The sequence below is a fragment of the Jaculus jaculus genome, chromosome 12 (genome assembly GCF_020740685.1).
Source record: "Jaculus jaculus isolate mJacJac1 chromosome 12, mJacJac1.mat.Y.cur, whole genome shotgun sequence".
NCBI lineage: Eukaryota > Metazoa > Chordata > Mammalia > Rodentia > Dipodidae > Jaculus > Jaculus jaculus.
In genome coordinates, this window is record NC_059113.1 from 106,395,783 (window position 1) to 106,411,423 (window position 15,641).

Below are 15,641 nucleotides of genomic sequence, written 5' to 3' on the forward strand. Positions count from 1 at the left end.
GGCGCACGCGTCTGGAGTTCGTTGCAGAGGCTGGAAGCCCTGGCACGCCCATTCTCTCTCTCTCCCTCTATCTGTCTTTCTCTCTGTGTCTATCGCTCTCAAATAAATAATAAATAAATAATTTTAAAAAAACAAGGTGTGCCCTACCACACCTGGCATTTTAAAATATTTCTGAAGAGAGATTTATGAATTTATTTCTCAGTTTGCATCTTTTTTTCCAACTTTTAACATTAAGCTAGGGCTAAGAGTTGCAAGCATTATATTGAGACCATTTACTAATCAAAGAGTATTATTGAGGTTTCAAACATCTGTTTTAATTTCTAGTATATGACCATGAATGTGAGCTAGATATTTAGACTTAAAATGAATATTGATAGTCTAATGAAGAACACACAAGAAAAAGCTAGGCATGGTGGTGTACACCTTTCTTTAATGCCAGCATTCATGAGGCAGTGGTAGGAGGATCACCATGAGTTCAAGGCCACCCTGAGACTGCATCATGAATTCCAGGTCTGCCTGAGCTAGAGTGAGACCATACCTCAAAAACTGAAAAACAAAAACAAAACATAAAAAATATTCATTAGATTGTATAATTTCTAGAAGGCTTCCTTGTCGTACAGTTTGGGGGTATACTATCCAATCAGTAAAATCCTTAGTAATATATATGTAAATCATCCAAGTGAGAAATCCTGTTACTACAGCCGGGTGTGGTGGCGCACGCCTTTAATCCCAGCACTCAAGCGGCAGAGGTGGAGGATCACTGTGAGTTTGAGGCCACCCTGAGACTACACAGTGAATGGTAATGCCAGGTCAGCCTGGGCTAGAGTGAGACCGTACCGTGAAATATTGAAAAATAAAAAAAATTAGGAAAGAGAGAAATTCTGTTACTATGTGATGGATGGATTTATGACCATGGAAATCACTGAGAAAGAAAAAAGTCAATTTTACTACAACAGTAATAACTTTTAAGAAGAAGTTTCTTCCAAATTAAGATAGTGTTTTCATGGCTTAATGATTGTTTTCTTGACTGAACAGTCACTTCTATCCTCATTATAGAAGAAGTGCTCTTGTTTCCTTCCTCTAACTTCTGGAATTAGCCCAAAGTTCACAAATGAATAAAAATACATTTTTTAATTAATACTGTCATTCCTTATTAGGCTTGTTAAAAAATTGTTGCCCTTCCAGTTTTGACAAGAGGTATAATTTTTATTGGTCTAGTTGGCTAATAGACCTTTGCCTGTGGTGATGTTCTGGTCACACTCTCTTGCATACTTCCTGGAAAATAACAATTAACGTTAATAGAGTATTCATCATTATTTCAAAGCTGTAATTTTTTGTACTATGCATCTGCAAAAGATCTGAACCCAACATTTGCATTTAAATTAATCCTAGAGGACTCCAATGGCAGTTTTTAAAGCCCTATGTAACATATACATGCACCTGGTAATAAACCAGGCCCTGTATAGTTGTTTGTGTGTTTCAAACATTGCATTGCTGTTGCTTTAGCTTATCTGTTTACAACAAAGTAAATATAAAGCACTTTTTAAAAATTAAAAGGTTATGTTCAGCGAGGTCATGTACACGCAGAAAAACGTGGGACTGTTTTGGCTTTTTTTCCCTTCATTACTCTACTCAGTCCGTGTCACTTGGGTTAACTGGAAGGTGACTGAGCACCAGCTACTGGAGCAAAGGTCATTTGAATCCTGTCTGGCTTCCGAGGCAGATTCCCAAGGCGATGTTGATACACTGTCACTGGAATTTCCTGTGTTTGGTACCAGCCTAGGGGAGCATGCAACATGAGTTCTGAAGACTCTCTGTGCCAAACTGGATACCATATTTGAAGCAGACTAATTGGATTTGGACAGTATGACATCCATTTCTTTTGTTGTTGTTTTTGTTTTTGAGAAAGATGTGTTATCCCATGCAATTTTCTCTTAAATGCTTTGACCTCTAGATATATTATATTCTCACAGTTTAATATCCATATTTTCATTCATCCTAAAATAAAAACACAAGGGGTTTTTAACTGTGATATGGAAATTAATCTTGTGTTAATAAAATTACTTTGTGTCAAGATCACTTCTGAATGACTGACGACCTCTGATATATTTTAAAAAATGAGAATTGTTCTCTAAGGAGCTAAGCGAGGGAAAGAAATTGTTGGTGCTGTGGAAAAAAATGAGTATGTTGAGTAAAACGTGCTTATTGTATGAGAGTTACAAAGGCAAAAAGAATCTACAAAGCAGGCTGGAGAGATGTCTCAACAACTAAGATACTTGCCTGAGAAGCCTGAGGACCAAGGTTAGATTCTCCAGGACCCATGTAATCTCCATGCACAACGGAGTACTTGTGACTGTAGTTCATTTGCGGTGACTACAGGCCCTGGCATGCCCATTCTCTCTCTCTCCCTACCTCTCCAATTAATAAATAAATATTTAAAAAATAATCTATAAAGCCAGGGAGAGACATGTAATGCAACTTAGGTTCTCTAGAGACGTCCAATCACACTGGGGTATTTATAATTCTACATTTATTCAGACTATATGTAACCAGTGGATTCTACCTGAATTCAGGAAGTGTGATTAACAGTGGGATCTTATTTGAGCTGTTGGAGAATGAAACAGAGCTAAGCATTTCAGGGAAAAAAACGTATGCAGTAACGTCAGCAGCTTCATCAATTGCACGTAAATGAAGTGGTTTTCTTGAAGGGTAGCATGCCACTTGTTTATTCTCTTCAAATGCTTGTGTCTCTTCTCCTCTGCTCTCCAACATGTCTTCACCCTGTTCTACTGGACGTACGTGGCTACCAGTGTACCCCTTCTCTTCACGGGTCATCTTGTCTGACCTGCAATGACAGGATCTACCATTCCATGAAAACCAAGAGTTTTCCACCTTCTCCCTTAGATTCCACTATGGGTTTTTTGTTGTTGTTGTTTTTGTTTGTTTGTTTGTTTTTTGCTTGTTTTTTCAATGTAGGGTCTCACTCTAGCCCAGGCTGACCTGGAATTCACTATGGAGTCTTAGGGTGGCCTTGATCTCATGGCAATCCTCCTACCTCTGCCTCCCAAGTGCTGGGATTAAAGGCGTGCGCCACCACGCCCGGCTCTACTACACTGTTTTTTCCCTATTTAACACTGCCAACTTTCCACTCCCAATGCCATGCCTAGTCTAAGCACCATATTGTTTTTATTTATGCCGTAGGTTCACTTTTTAATCTTCCATTTTCCATGCTAAACTATTGTACAATAATCTTTGATTTTATTTTATCAAAGTGGTAAGGTCTATTGCTTTCAATATTTATTTCCCGGATCTCCTTTTAATACAAAATAGTTTATAATATTAATTCCTATTATCTTTATGTGTCTTTTTTTTGCAATAATTTCTGGATTATATTGGATGTTGACATTTCCACTAATGAATACAGCCTATGGTATGGTTCTCCTCACATTTTTTTTTCTTTTCATTTCTTTTCTTTTTTTGCTTTATTTTTTTTTCTTTTTAATTTTTATTTATTTGAGAGCGACAGACACAGAGAGAAAGACAGATAGAGGAAGAGAGAGAGAATGGGCGCGCCAGGGCTTCCAGCCTCTGCAAACGAACTCCAGATGCGTGCACCCCCTTGTGCATCTGGCTAATGTGGGACCTGGGGAACCGAGCCTCAAACTGGGGTCGTTAGGCTTCACAGGCAAGCGCTTAACCGCTAAGCCATCTCTCCAGCCCTCTTTTTTTGCTTTATTGTTTTCTTTCTTTTGCCTGAATTGAAATTTTTTTCTTACCTGTTTGTTATTAGTATTATTTGTGTTTCAACTCACATCTCAATTTAAATCAGATATTTTATCTAAAATATTTGTAGATATACATAACTTGTAAAAGTTAATAACTCAAGATCTCATGCTATTTTTATTTTAATATTATCTTACAAAACTGTCGCAGAGAATTTGAGCAAGATTTGGATTTTCTGATTTCCACCTGTAGACATAATGTTGAGTGTTTGTATATGCATGTGTCTGCATTCACTTGTATACAATGTTATCTTCCAATTGTGTGCATACAGGCAAAGAAACAACAGGGAGCATTTACATTACTACACCCATCACCAGGAGAATTTATGCTCACTTCCAGCTCCATCACCAACCTCTACCAACCACTAATTAGTTCTCTGTTACTGTAGGAATTTTTCCATTTTAAAAGTTACATCATTTCTATTTTTTTAAAAAGGGGGTAACTGGAGAGATGGCTCAGAAATTAAGGTGCTTGCATGCAAAGTTTAACAACCGGCATTTCATTCCCTAGCACCCACATAAAGCCAGATGCACAAAGTAGTACATGTGTCTGGAGTTCATTTGCAGTGGCAGGAGGCCCGGGTGTGCCCATTTTTTCTCTCTCTCTGGCAGACAAATTAATAAACTATATACAGGGCTGGAGAGATGGCTTAGCGGTTAAGCGCTTGCCTGTGAAGCCTAAGGACCCCGGTTCAAGGCTTGGTTCCCCAGGTCCCACGTTAGCCAGATAAATAAATTAAAAAGAAATAAACTATATACATACACACACACACACATATATATATATATATATATATATATATATATATACACACACATACATACATACACACACACATGTTGTTGTTGTTGTTGTTATTTTTGTTTTTCAAAGTAGGGTCTCACTCTAGCCCAGGCTGACCTGGAACTATGTAGCCTCAGGGTGGCCTCGAACTCATGGCAATCCTCCTACCTCTGCCACCCAAGTGCTGGGATTAACAAAAATATTTATTTATAGGGATGGCGGGAGGGAAATTTAAAAAAAAGAAAAAAAATATTTATTTATTTATTTATTTGAGAGTGACAGACACAGAGAGAAAGACAGATAGAGGGAGAGAGAGGGAATGGGCACGCCAGGGCTTCCAGCCTCTGCAAACGAACTCCAGATGCGTGCGCCCCCTTGTGCATCTGGCTAACGTGGGGCCTGGGGAACCGAGCCTCGAACTGGGGTCCTTAGGCTTCACAGGCAAGTGCTTAACCGCTAGGCCATCTCTCCAGCCCAGCAAAAATATTTTTAAAAATAGGTTACATCATTCCTGTATGTATATCATACGTGGGGATTTATTTTTTACTAATTTTATGGGATTTTAGTAACTGCTTCAATATCTGTGCCTACTCAAATAAAGTGTACAACAATCTTTTCTACAGTTACAAAGACTTCGTGGCATATATATATGCATACACACACACACATACATACACACACATACATACACACACACACACACACACACACCAATTTGAGGAATATTGACATCATGGAATCTGAGCTCGAGTCTTCTTTATTATTCTTTGGAAGGGCTGGAGACGCTTTTCTGAGAGAACTTCTGCTAGAAGAAGGTGAGGACCAAGAGCTTGAGTTTCTTCACCTAGGCTGAGGGTAACACGTCCCGTGTCCACGTGAGTACATGCCTTCAGGTTGAGGGTCAGAAATATTAAACACTTTGCTGTCTTCTTCACAAGCACGTTTCTGTCCCTCACATTTTCCTACAACTGAATAGCATATATAAGTGACTTTTACTTTTGACAACATTGAGGCCAGAAAGAATTTATTTATTCAGGTGGAATTTTGAGGATTGGTCTTGGTAACGTTTTCATTTTCATTTGTTGCCGTCAGTGCCCTGCATATGTATGCTGTCTTTCATCTTTGCATGGGGGATTTTGTTTCCTAAATTGTGAGCTCAGTTTTCTTTTACTGGATTAATTCTTTATTCCGTTTGGTGCCCCTTCTTTATATCTTTTATGTGAATATCCATGGAAATTAGCAAAGAAAAGCAACAGAAAAAAAAAATAAGCCTTTGACATAGCCAAAGACTTTTGAAGGACAGAGAACACTTCAACTTTAAAGAATAGGAAAATAAGATGGATAAATACAGAGTAAAGCTAATAAACTTCTCAAGTATATTTGATGAAAAATGCAGTTTGTGATGCATATTGAGTTGACACAATTAAAACTGTGATTGCCTCCAACTCGTTTAAAAGTAAGTAGTTGTCGATTAGCCCTGTGACATATGTTTGAAATAAAATACTGAAATAAATATACCATTCTGTGACTTTTACTGGTGAGATATTAAAAAACATCTAGTCACAGCAGATAGGGCCTCAGTGACAGAGCAAAGCAATGCATCAATCAAAATTCAGTTGGCTGGAAAGATGGTTTAGCAGTTAAAGCTCTTGCCTGAGAACCCTAAGAACTCATGTTTGAACCTCCAGGTCACATGTAAGCCAGATGCCCAGAGACACAAGTGTGCAATGTTGCACATGCACACAAAAGGGGCACACACGTCTGGAGTTTGTTTGCAGTGGCTGAGTACCTGTCCTGCCAATAACTTTTAAAAATAGTTTAAAAGTTGAATTGTGTAGCCAGTGACTCTACTGAGGTTACTTAAAGGGGCAAAGGTAAGGAGTAACTTCCAAGAGCAGGGATGGCTGAAGGTCAAGTGCCTCAGAGGAACTCGCAGCACTGGTGACGAGTCCTGAGAGCTGTGTCCCTGGACATCGCTGCTCAGCTTCCAGGTGCTCAGCTGGCTGGACAAGAAGAAGAGAAGACAATTACAAATCACGACAAACAATAGAAAAGTGACAACGGAATCACTTGAAATAGTAACAAAATGCTTAACATGCCAGAATGTTTAAACCTAGGTAAAATAAAATGATTTTATTATATTAAGGCTAAACAATAAAGTTCGTGAGAAGATACAAAAAAAAAAAAAAAAAAAAATATAAAAGCAGGTAATCTAAGAACCTAAGAAGGAAACAAAACGTCTGGCCTTCACTACATTAATAACCAAAAACATGGCTAATGGGCTGGAGAGATGGCTTAGCGGTTAAGACATTTGCCTGTGAAGCCAAAGGATCCCAGTTTGGTTCTCCAGGATCCATGTAAGGCAGATGTACAAGGGGGCACATGCCTCTGCAGTTCATTCGCAGTGGCTAGAGACCCTCACTCTCCCATTCTCTCCATTTCTCTCTCCCTCTGTCTCTCTCGCTCTTTCTCTTTCTCAAATAAATAAAGAAAATATATATATTTTAAAACATGGCTAATATTAGAGAAAATAAATAAATATGGTGGTAATACATGACAATATCAGCATACACAATTTCTTTTATGATGTCACAAACAAATTCCCACAAGTTGAATGGCTTTTGGTGCTTAACTTTTCTGGAGAGACATTTAGGGCTGAACATTGGGACATGCTGCAGTAAAGACATACACCTCAACAGTTGACACGTATACCATGCAGTCTGACTCATGAATCTCTACCACTCACATGTAAACAGTTTTATCTTCTTGTAGCTAATAATAGTAGTAACTTGTGGGGCTTGAACCCAAAGGTTTAGAGGGAAAATCAGGAAGTACGTCATATTCAGCCAGCAAAACAACAGCTTCCATGTGAGAACCTCTGCAGATACAGGATTTCTATTCTGACTTGCACTGACAAACATGGGTTCCCTTCTATGACACATGATAAATAGTTGGCTATTGTCCTATGAGCTGCATAACTACTACGCCAGTAGACACGTGTTGGTTAGAATGCGTCAAATACGTTGCATGGCGTCCACATCTGAGTCCCGCTCTTCACTACTGTGCAACGTGAACTTCTGGAACGACGAGCGCTAGCCAGCCTAAAGGAAGTAGCGTGCTCGTTCCAAGCTTGATTTCGCTTTGTTCTTAATTTTTGTTTTGGATCAATGGGGAGCTTTTCATCCAGTTCTGGCAGCCGACAGCAGGGCTGACGCTCTGTGGTGGCAGAGAGAGTATGTCATCAGCCTACCGAGCCAACCACGAAAGACGGCAGCTCCATCTCTGCTGCGATGATTTTCATTCAGTAAATCTGTGGCTTCTGTGAGTGCCCTTTTCCACCCATGCAGATTGCTTTCTACATTTAAACTCTTTAAATGCTATTTTTATTGTTCTTCCAGATGTTCTTATAAATACGTGAGACACATAGAGGCCAGCATTTTATCACTCATGTAATGAAGCGGCTTTATTAATGCTGTGCATGATAATAAATAGAGGTCCTGGGCCATTGTCACAAGACAAACAGGATTATGGAGGTAACTTTGAGAAGAGCTCTAAAGGCTCTTGGCACACATTCCAAGCAACTCTGACTTATAGTCTTAGGGATTAGCAACTAAGCATATTAAAAAATGAGCATGATGGGTCAAATGCAGCATAAGAAGATCTCACCACTTGTATCAATTATTCTATTCTGTAAAACAAATACTGTTGGGTACTAAAGCCTGGATGATAATATACACATTCTCCATGGGCTGTGGACATGGTTTCCTTACCAGTCACACTGGCTGTTGTTAGCATCTGTAGTGGAACTACAATCTACCTTGCATGTTGCTATTTGGTCCAAGCTCATACAATTTCCCCCACAGTTTACATCATCAGACCAAACTGTTGAATGCAAGTATTCAAGGCTTGTCAAAATAGTACATTCTCTACAGTATAATTTCCCACAGGATGGAAATGTACACTACATGATATATTATCAGAAAAAAAAAAAACCAACTTAATTTGTTTCACCAGTCTTTCTCCAAGTCATTCCCTTCTATCCATTGACCCCAGTGATTTGGGGAGTTGCCATGAGTTAAGGTATACCCTATGTCCAGCATTCTCTAAAGTCCAAGCATTTTGCACATTATTAGGATATGAGTAAATCAGTATTCATTTGTGGACCTTCGGATATTCTTATCTCCATCTCCCAAGCTGTGGGATGATGAGAGTGCTCTACCACACTCACCTTATCCTTGTAAGCTTTAAGTATTGTTTCTTTGCATTGTGTTTTTGACATCTTCACTATAATGTGTCAAAGAGAGGCTGTCTCCTGGACATGTGCATTTAGAGATCTGAATGTTTCTTACATTGGGATGTCTATTTCTTTCTCTAGATTTGGGAAATTTTCAGCTGCTATTCCATTGAATAGGCCCTCTGTGTCTTTCACTCTTTTTCAGCTCCTCCTTTTATATGAAGGAATCTTTTTTCAGTTTTGTGCCATTCATAAATGTATAGAATGTACTTTTGTCTTTTGCCTTCTGCTCTCACCTATCTCCCTCTACTTTACACTACAACTCTTCCCCAACTAATTTTCTTCCTATTTTCAAGACTCTTTTTTGATCCATTGAGCTTAATTAGGGGTTCTTACACTAGCATGTATAGGAAATAATTTACTAGAGTATGGGCAAATTGCCAATATCTACACCTCCATCCTCCGACTATTAGCTTTCCTTAACAACTCTGAGGGGCGTGTGATCTTATGAACACTTAGTTACACAACTCACACTGAAATTTTATAGGCTCAATTGTGTTCAGGAAATGGCACCTGCTGTGAGTTCCTGAGTAAAACTACTATGTTATATCCAGAAACAGCATTCCATGCATTCCTCCATTCCTACTCTTTTGGTTCTATTCAGTCTCCCCGTCCTTATGAGCCTTAGGAAGGGCTACATGTTGAGTGTACAATAGTCATTTATTTTCAGAAAATTTCCCAGCCATGCATCTCTTCATTGTCCTTTGTCCTCTGCTAAAACAAAGTTCTGTGAACAAGATTGAGAGCAGACCTTCCTCTATGGGAATAAAACATACATACTGAGAAGACTGCTTAACACACCATCCGGGTAGCAGTCCCAAGTCTCGAGCCTTAGACTTTCAGTCAGATTTACATAGGAAGCATGGGCTCCCTCCCATGGAGCTGGCTGTCCTGCACGTTCTATGTAGATCTCTCCATCATATTCCATAGTTCTGGGATGTTGTGATCATATTCATTTTTTCCTTTATGGTGCTTCAAAGTAATATTCTTCCAGCCTCGTCGATCACCCCAACCCTGTCCTTCCTCCCAGAGTCCTTCATCATCCTCTGCTTGTCCATCAACCCTGCCTTGCCCTTCATCCCTATGATCCTTTCTGGTGCTTGGCTATATATATTGTTGATACTAACATTATGCTTTTAAATTTAATTCTTTGAGTTTTTCATTTCCTACTGTCTACTTTTTAAATGTTTTTTTGTTGACTTTTTATCTCATGTTGCTGACATTTTCATCCACATTATTGAATTTCTCTTCCATTTTCTGGACCTGTTTCTCAATGTTGCTAACTTTCCTCTCTGGGTTATTAGTTGAAATCATCTAGTTGTTACTACCCTCTGAGTCATTGATCAGCCTAAGTAGTACATTTTGAAAACCGTCATCTCACTTTGCACCTATTTTGATATCTTGTGGCAGTTTTGTTTTGAGGCATGGACTCACTCTAGCCCAGGCTGACCTGGAACTTGCTCTATAGCCCAAGATGTCCTGGAGCTCAAGGTAATCCTCTTCTAAGCCTCCAAAAGCTGGTTAGTGACATGCACAAGCAACAAGAAAATGCTTGATTAATATGAATATACTGATTGTGGTACTCTAATGAAAACATTTAAAGAACATGAATTTTTACAGAACTAAAATTCTATGAACTTCCTTTTTGAAACTGTTACAGAAGTCCATGACACTTAATACCATATTTGAAAACATATAATGGGTTGCAGGCTTTCTTCTATTTTATTCAAGAAATTATATATTACTGTAATAAGTTTTATTTAAACTCATTAATTAAATAATGGCAAATACTTTCAATAGCATTTTATAAACATTTTGTGAAACGATATGAAAGTGTTTATGGAGCTACAATTTAAATATTTTATTTATTTATTTATTTGAAAGAGAGAGAAGGAAGGAGGCAGGTAGAGAGAGAGAGAGAGCATACCAGAAGCTATAGCAACTGTAAACAAACTCCAGATGCATGTACCACCTTGTGCATCTTAGAGCCACAATTTAAACTGTACTGCTTAAATTGTCTACTACTATTATGGAAGAAAAATGTCAAGATTTTAAAAATAAAACAAAATGGATATATGTTGGTTAATTTACTCCTTTATATATAAAAGTATCAACCTATTAGTTGATTAGTTGAAATAAATGTAATAGTAAAAGAAACCATATGGAGACATATATATATATGAAGTACCATATATATATACATATGTATATATGGATTTATGGTTACTTTTCCATATATGTACATGCATACACACATGCACACATATACATGTGTGTATGGAGGAAATATTTGTGGAGATGTGAATATTGTTTTCAGCAAACTCTAGTTAAATATCAAACACAAAAGCTTCTAGGACTAATATCTCAGCAGTAGGTTTATTTGGCGGATGTTTAATGATGCCAAACTTTAGGAGACCTTTCTTCGAATATGACTGTAGGCAGGAAATGACTCCCCACCTATTGAGTTCCTAATGCTTTCCTCTCTGTTCAACATTCAGAACACAGAGAGCACAGTGAGTTTGGAGGGAGCCAGAAGGTTCAGTATCATAGGCTGTCATTATATCTAATTACATAGGCAGCAAGAATTTCAGAATTTTCTTGATAGGAGCATCTTTTCCTGTAGGAGTAAATGTTTGAAGAGCTTGACCCTGAAAATCCTGTCTAGGTGGAATGAATTCCAATAATTAGTAAAATGTCAATACAGGAGCACAAAATAAGTAATACTAGGAATATAAGAAGTCAGAGAATTGACCATAAAGTGTATTATTTTAGCTCTAGTTAAAACTAGTTCATTACCAAGTAGGAAATATAGATCTTCGTCAGAATCCACTGTGTTTTTATAGTATGGAGTTTATAAAGGCATTTATATCTATAATGCTCACAAAGCCAGTCTGCATTGGCTCTGGTATTTCCCTTAGCTTGTGTTCTTTCTGTATAGATGTGGCCCAGATATAAATATAGGCATATGCAAAGTCAATCATTTAATTTTGCACAGATTTAATTTTACATGTTATAGTATTTCCTGACAACATACACAAAAAAAATACTTTTACTTACAAAAAGTCTATTGATAATGCCCAAATTATTCAAACATATGCTATTTTCCTACCAGTAGTGTTTTCTCACTATACTGATTATAGTATGAAAATGTAATTCACAGGTACAGAGAATGCAGAATATGTAAGATTATTTTGGCATCCCCACCAAACACATCTGTTCTGATAATGCCCAAGTCCTGTGTGAAAGGAAATTGATGCATAGCCTACTCCAACTGGATTGGGATACAAAATGAGAGTAAAAGAAATTTGTTTTCTTCTGAGCTCCTGTTACTCTGGAATTATTTCTTTTTAAAAGATATTTTATTTATTTGAGAGGGGGAGGCAGGTAGGGAGAGAGAGAGAATAGATACACCAGGGCTTCTAGCAAGTGCAAACAAACTCCAGATGCATGTGCCACTTTGTGCACCTGGCTTTACATGGGTACTGGGGAATTGATCCTGTGTTTTTAGGCTTTGCAGGCAAGTGCTTTAGTCACTATGCCATTTCTCCAACCAGGGAGTATTTCTTATTTCAGCTTAATTTATATCTTCTGAAGTTAATCTATCAATATGGTCTTTAGAAAGATTATAATAAAACATCAATTTCTGCATTGACATTTATTGATTTGTATGTGGTGTGATTTTGTAATATTTTATTCTGATTTTGGGGGGAAGTTAAGGTATAGTCTCACCCTAGTCCAAGCTTATCTGGAATTCACTATGAAGTTTCAGGGTGGCCTCGAACTCATGGCAATCCTACTTCTGCCTCCTGAGTACTGGGATTAAAGGCATGTGCTGTCATGTCTGGCTCCTGATTTTTTTTAAACTATACATTTGCATGTGTCATATAAGTTTGTCTGTGTGTTCATCTGTGTGTGCATGTGTGTGGGGGGCACATGCCCATAGGTGCAAACATAAGGAGACTTGAGGTGAACCCTGGGAATCTTTCTCAGTTGTTCTCTACCTTCTATTTTTAGGCAGATTTCTTCACAGGACATGGAATCCACTGATTTTGGGAGACTACTTGTAATAATCCTTATGGATCACTTATTTATTTTTTCATTTTGATAAATTGCCCCTTTATTTTATTTTATTTTTAAAAATTTTACATAGGTCATTTTATCTCCACCTCCCCAATATTAGCTTTATAAACACTTGCTACATTACCTGGCTTCTTAAATTGAGATTAGGGATCCAAAGTTAGGTCTTCATGCTGCACTGAGCCTTTCCCTCATTTAGACATGCAGATATCAACAAGCTGTATTGGTTTTCAGTCCACCAAACAATAGCCTAGATGTGTGGACTTAAATATCAAATACATTCAGTTTGTTTATATAATGATAACATCCCCTAATGATGTAATTTTCAGAATCCATCCCCAATTTATGTATGATCATAGTTGAAACAAAGTAGGGTTGGCTTTAGAGATAGGTACAAATAAGCATTGAAATCTATGCTCAATATCAACCAAAACTGAGTAGAATTTTTTTTCTCTATTTTTCCGAAAAGCAGCGAGAACCAAGAAGAAGGAACAAAACTCAATTACCAAGAAGACAAAGCTGAATAACTGACTTCCTGGCAGGAAAGGACCCACCCTTTGCACAGCAAGGAGGCGAACCCACAGAGGAATTAGCGAGATGAGCAAGAGCGCTGCTTCCAAGGTAACCGGACATCCTGCACCAGGGTGATGGCGATAGACGCTGAGGGTACTCAAGACGTGCCAGAGCAGAAATCCAGGAGCTGACGAGAGCTCAACATGAAAGTGGACTTCAAACACACCCACCAAACTCGGGGTTCTTTGTGGAAGAGACGGCTGAAAGAATATAAGCGCTGAAGGGAAGGAGGGAGTATCCTGAAGCATTACTTGACTAACACCCACAGTCCCTTGGTAACTATCAGAAATCCAACGAAGGAGGACCCTCAGTGAAGCGGGTAGGGAGGAGGGGAATGATGGTACCGAAACATAGCATGATGTATCCATAGAACGTTTCTACTTACCTTAAAAAACATCAGAGCCGGTGGTGTTAGCGCACGCCTTTAATCCCAGCATTCAGGAGGCATAGGTAGGAGGATTGCCAGGAGTTTGAGGCCACCCTGAGAATACATAGTGTATTCCAGGTCAGCCTGGGCTAGAGCGAGACCCTACCTTGAAAAAAAAAAAAAAGTTATAAAAAAAAAACAAAACCCTGATATACAGGGACTGCAGCCATGACAAGAAGTCACTGCTCCATGTCCACCTGTAGCTGCTTGTCTTCCTGTAGCGGCCCTGCCTACCGCATCCAGATGTGTTCAGATTCCCTCTCTACCATGCTTCTTCAGCTAGGAAGCGTCCAATTTCCTGCCTTTCTGCCCTCCCTTGTGGTTCAGAGCAGATCTTTCCCAACAGCCCGGGGTCGCTGAAATAAATTGGCATGAGATGGCCTTAAAAACAATTTGGACCAACTCGTTCATACCTCATATCTACCAGTATTAATTAATTTTAGAAAAATAATATATGTGCAGTTAGTAAAATCTTATATGTACATATTAACACCATGTATTTGGAGGGATTTTTTTTTTTTTCAAGATAAGGTTTCAGCCGGGCATGGTGGTGCATGCCTTTAATCCCAGCATTCAGGAGGCAGAAGTATGAGGATCCCCATGAGTTCAAGGCCACCCTGAGACTACATAGTGAATTCCAGGTCAGCCTGAGCTAGAATGAGACCCTACCTCAAGAAACAAAAACAAAAACAAAAAAACAAAAACAAAAAAACAAAAACAAAAAAAGATAAGGTTTCACTCTGGTCCAGGCTGACCTCGAATTTGTTATGTATCCTCAGGGTGGCTTTGAACTCACGGTGATTCTCCTACCTCTGCCTCTCAAGTGCTGAGATTAAAGGCATGTGCCACCATGTCCAGATTGGAGGGATTTTCTTATAAGAGTTCTTATAAGATTTCTATACCATTCTCTCTGCTCTGCTGCTGTTTGAGTTACAAGATTTAATTATCATGCATGGACTATGCACTTATTTATGTTAATTACCAGAGAACACTGGTTAAGTGTGCAGGCTGGCAAAGCCTGCAAATGCTAGCTCCGTTCTCCCCAGTAAAATGAGATCCCCGCGCACAGTGGGATGCGTTGCCAGGAGAATCTGAAGGTCACCAAGCTGGCACCACATTTGCTTGTAGCTGTGGAGACCCTGTCTCAAAGGAGGGAGAAGAACACAGACACCTGAAAGTTGTCCCCTAACCTCCAAATATGAGCCATGGCCAGAATGCAACCATGAGCATATGGAAACACAAGCCTACACACATGCATGCAGATAAATGAATAGATGCATAGTGAAATGAGGAGAGACGGATGTGTTGAGTTCATGTTTCCCTCTGCACGGGCTTGTTAACCCAGTGGTCACTCCAGAGTTAAGGCAGGTACCAGGTAGTAGGTGACTCTACTGCCCAGGCTCAAGCTGCCCCATGTGATGGTCTCTGCTGCAGTGTAGTCTCAGGCTCACATTGTCATGAGTCAAGGAAAATGCCAACCTGAGAATCCAAGGTGAACAAGGCAGTAAAAATGGAAGCAGATAATTCAGATAGGAACATTGAAAGCATTAATGAATAAACACAACCAGAGAAACCTTTAAGAACCAGAGGAAGGGCGCACGCATCTGGAATTCGTTTGCAGTGGCTCTTGGAGGCCCTGGCGCGCCCATTCTCTCTCCTTCTCTATCTGCCTCTTTCTCTGTCTGTCGCTCTCAAATAAATAAA